The sequence below is a fragment of the Meleagris gallopavo genome, chromosome Z (genome assembly GCF_000146605.3).
Source record: "Meleagris gallopavo isolate NT-WF06-2002-E0010 breed Aviagen turkey brand Nicholas breeding stock chromosome Z, Turkey_5.1, whole genome shotgun sequence".
Taxonomy (NCBI): Eukaryota; Metazoa; Chordata; class Aves; order Galliformes; family Phasianidae; genus Meleagris; species Meleagris gallopavo.
Window position 1 is genome coordinate 10672582 of NC_015041.2, and position 5150 is coordinate 10677731.

Here is a 5150-nt window from a genome sequence, read left to right on the forward strand (position 1 = left end):
AGGGGCAAAACACTTCATTTTCTCCTCTTCCCCTTCTTCTCAGTTGGGGCTTGGAAGATCGGGGATTCTCAATCTTGAGAATCTCAAAAATTTCCCTATTTGACAGTTCTGAGTATAGAAATTTTAATTCATACATCTGTATGAATTAAATACATAAGTATTTTGGGCTTAGATAGGAAACGAAGCAGCAGAGTCTACAGAACATTAGGTTTATAAGTTATTTACCACACAGTAACACCAGTGAGTTTCCCTGGAAATCTAGTGAGCCTGAAAGCCTCTAAAAGATATGGACTAACATGAGGCACCAGCAAGGCTGCTATTTCAGACAACACCTTAAGCCCTGGAAATCAGACCTCTTTATGGAGTCTCAAGGCACCCACAGTAATCAGTCACTTAAAAAAAATCCTGACTCTTGTTTAGACAAGGCTTAAAGGATACTGCAGGGTTATTTTCTTTCTTGCTCCCTGCTCTCAGAATAGAATATGTTCCTGCAGTGCTTAATCGTATGGAAAAGCAAGGTGTTTGCTGGGTTGCAGACTGTTGTTCAGATAATTCATACAGATCTTCTCAGGAAGCCAAGAAGGAATTTTACTTCCTACAAATATTTTTCCCCTTTTGCTAAGAATATTTGTAAATCATGCCTATATTTGCATGAGGAAAGATAAGATACCACTGTGAAATAGACATGGAGGAGCTTGGGTGTGATTTTTTTCCTGGGTGTGTAACACAGTATTCCACAAATTGTGCCTATTGTGTTATGCTCTGAGATGATAGCAACCTGTGCACATCAGAAAGATTAACCAATAAACCTTTATTTGGAATACATCAGGGGACTTGTGTGTAATATCTTTGTCAGAAAAGAACAACTTTGCAGGAAATTAAAAATATTTCCCTGAAATTACAGTGATGAAACCAACCCAGTACATAAATGACTGCACTCTTTAGGATATGCCTATGCTCCTTGAAATAACATGAATATGTGTCTAATTTTTTTTGTGAGTAAGCAGCATAATAAAGCCACCAGATATACTTCTGCAGATCCAATGTCTACAAAAAAGTGACCTGAAAAAGATGTCAAAGAAAGAGGTGCCTTGCCCTGGTCTCATTTAGCAGCAGGGAATGCAGATTATTCATCTGCAGTACTCTTAGAGTTTTTAACTTTCTGCTAAATCTTCTGAAGATTATTGATATTGCCAACAAGCTCTTTAGTTTTTCTATAACTGTGATGTATTGTGTCCTTAGCAACAGTAAAGGAAAAAGATTCATGACTCACAAGTGAGCTGTTGCGAAGGTCTTTTTTAGAGGAAAAGACTGCCTACCATGCAGTGACCCTGGGATTTTTGGAAGGCGGTTGTGCAGATCTGCTTAGCTTCTTCAATTCCTGGACTTAATGTTTAGTGAACAGGGAAGAACCTTTTGCGCTCAGTGACTCTTGTCATCATTGGAAACAAGATGTGAACAGAGTCATTAAAAGAAGCAAAACATTTCTCCATATGTTGCACTTCTGTTTTTTATATGTAGATCATATAAGATACAGTGGTGGTTTGGTTTTGTTATGCAAAAGTTTTGCACAAGACCTGGCTAGCAAAGACTGTACTGAAACCTCCTAAATCTCTATTATAGAAGTCAAAAAAAAAAAAAAAAGGGAGTGAGGGGTGGGGGAGGAATGATTCTCAAGTTTCAATCTTTCTGAGCTGCTCTTTGATACTTAATTGATTTTGGTGGGACTAGAACCAGGCAAATACTCAAAAATTTTGCTGAATAATGGTCTGAGGAATGTTAAACTACCAGCTGGTTCTGATTTGAATTACTGTCTTAATTAGTCATTCAATTAATTTTGGCATATCTAAAGTATGTTCTCTTCCCATGTAGCTTTCTTTTTATTCTGACTGGCCTCTGTTTCTCAGTCGTCCTCCACAATTTAATGTTTTTCAAACGGTAGTAGAATGTAGAATTCTCTGGCCTTGTCAAGACTGAGCCCTGTATAATCTTCCTCCCTTCCTGAATCATCTGTTAGAAGAATGAGAATATAAAAAGTTATTTTAAAAATATTATCTCTGAGATGGAATATGGCATCTTTGAGTGGGTAACCCATTCAAAAAATACATTCTGCTGGTAAATGTTTAAGCCTCTCGTTACATTTTAATAATGACTTCATGATATAGGTGTCAATACACTTTGTTTTAAGTCAAATGTCATATATGGTTTAGGGTTAGATAAGTAGCTGACATTTCAGTGGTCATGTGTAACTGTTCTGGAAGAATAAATCTCCAGTATTTCATTCTGCCTCTGCAAGACTATAATATATCTTCAAAGTCCTCTTCCCCGAAGCTTTGCTTGTATCTATTATTCATAGATCTGGCACAGGAAAGACATTTTTTCATGATGTGAGAGTCTGTCTTATTTTCTTAATACCCTGGTGAAAATTCTGTGTGATTCTTTCTCAATCAAATTTAATTTTTTTGCATCTTGTGAGCTTTGTTATGTCCCTGAAAGGTTCAAAAGTCTATGGCACAGAAGAGAGAAGTTCTGCAGTTAGATAAAGCTATTCAGAGGCCAAAGTATAAGAGAGAAGAAGCCAGACTCTACCACTTTACTGAACTGTTTGTGTCTTAAAATCATGGTATGCCATGGATTCCTGATTGCTAATAACACAACAGTGACCATATGTGAACTGCTTAGCACAAGTCACAGAGTTTACTTAATCACCTTTTGTCTTACACATGCAGTTTATTTTTCAACTCATGTATATCCACCTGAAGAAGAACTTCAGTGGGAGAGAATTCACATACAAATATTCCCACATAAGTTATTTGGGTGGGTAACTATAGCTGCTGCTTTGACTAAATTGCCATAGTCAATTCTGAGGCTAGACTTTTGTACTATTATGCACATGTGAACATTAGGCTGAAGAGACCACGTCTGAGTTACCAATACTGTATGGTCTTTCCTATGGTGTCTGACTCTATAGATTGTTCTGAAGCTGCCTTTTTGGTTTTACTCAGTAAATCCGCTATGTGAAATATGTGGTTACAATTCATTGTTAGGCTAACTTCAGACAAGTAAATGAAACTGCACTATGAATAAATTTTACCCATTGTTTAGTTTTTGAAAACTTACTCCTCTCTTGATTGAGCACAAAGTTCGCAAGGTTGCAGCAGCTCCAGAAAGAGCTGAGCCTGAGATTCCTTATGTTGTCAAGTGCCATGGATCCTGCAGTTGGGAGACAGCTTAGTAATATATATATATGTTTTGCAAAAATCCATTTGTTAACTCGTTTATCATCAGTTGATCTCTACTCCAATTTAACTCATGAGTCTTAACTGAAATTCTCTCCTTATGGTCTCTTATCTCCATCAACTTTGTCCTTTTAGCCTCTGTGGCCAAATTTAAACAGAGAGGCTCGAAAGGAAAATAGTTTAGTTAGTAGAATAAGTTAACATTTTGGTGTTGGAGGAAATTGTCATTTTATTTCTTATTTTTAATTTATAGCTATATTAAAGCTTAGGTTTCACCAATAAACTCATCTGAGGTACATGTTTAAGCAGCTAAAAAAGAATGTGAGGCTTTGATGGCACAAATGTCCTAAGTAGACAAGCAACAGATTGGAAGTTGCTTTTTTTTCTACTGTAAAACTTTTAAGATGAGAGTTTTAAACAAAACAAAACAAAAAAAGCAATGTTCAAAGTGTTCATCTTTACAAATGAACTGAATTTCTATTGTGATTTGTGGTCCCAAAAGCCAGAAGAACAGTCAGAATATAAATCATTTTAAATCCACTTTTTCCTCCAGTCATACTGACAGCATATTTCCACAAAGTCACCTCCAAATGCACTATATGAATTAAAGCTGTGTTCACCAGATATGTAGGTAGTGGGAGTTGGGAGTTGCCCTACAGAATTTCAAGCACACTATGGTCCCATTTTTACTGGTAACGTTATTGCTGTTATTTACTTAAACAACAACAGTATGCTTTATCCTGGGATAAGATGATTTTTACTAGTGTAGATGGTATTGACATTGAAAGGCAAGATGTTCAGTGAATTCAGGTCATATTTCTTTTGTCTTTTTTACTCCAGTGGATTTTAACTGATCTACGTCTGTACTGTTTGCTAATGGATTTTTAATGCAAAAAGAGTTTTTTAGGAAGACATATTTTTTCTCTTTGGATTATTGTTGATGCTTGATAGTTAACACTTTCTATGCCCCTGGCACAGCTCCATGCCATTCCCTTGGGCCCTGTTGCTGTCACAGAGATGGGCCAAGGTAAACTGCATGAGTTTCAGTAGGGCCAAGTGTTGGATCCTGCATTTTGGTCCTAACAACACCAGGCAACCCTATGGACTCGGGAAAGAATGGCTGGAAAGTTGCCTCATGGAAAGGGACCTTGGTGTATTGATGGACAGTTAGCTGAATATGAGCCAGCAATGTGCCCAGGTGGCCAAGAAGGCCAATGGCATCCTGGCTTGTATCAGGAATGGTGTGGTGAGCAGGACTAGGGAAGTCATCCTGCCCCTGTACTTGGCATTAGTGAGGGCTCACCTTGAGTATTGTGTTCAGTTTTGGGCACCTCAGTGCAGAAAGGACATTGAGATGCTGGAGTAGGTCCAAAGAAGGGCAAGAAGGCTTGTGAAGGACTTGGAGAATATGCCCTCCAAGGAGAGACTGAAGGAACTGGGACTGCTTAGTCTGGGGAAGAGAAGGCTGAGGGGCCACAAAGATAATCAGGGGACTGAAGCACCTCTCCTACAAAGACAGGCTGAGGGAGCTGGGCTTATTCAGCCTGGAGAGAAGAGGACTGAGGGGTGACCTCATTGCAGCCTTTCAGTACCTAAAGAGGAATGAACTCTTTGAAAGGGCAGATAACAGCAGGACAAGGGGAAATGTTTTTTAGTTGAGGGAGGGAAAATTTAGGTTGCATGTCAGGGGGAAGTTCTTTACTATGAGACTGGTGAGGTGCTGGAACAGGCTGCCCAGAGAGGCTGTGGATGCCCCATCTCTAGAGGTGTTCAAGGCCAGATTGGATGGGTCCTGGGCAGCCTGGTCTAATATTGAGTATGGAGGTTGGTGGCTCTGCATGTGGCAGGGGGGTTGGGAGGATTCATGATCCTTGAGGTCCCTTCCAACCCTGGCCATCTGTGATTCTGTGA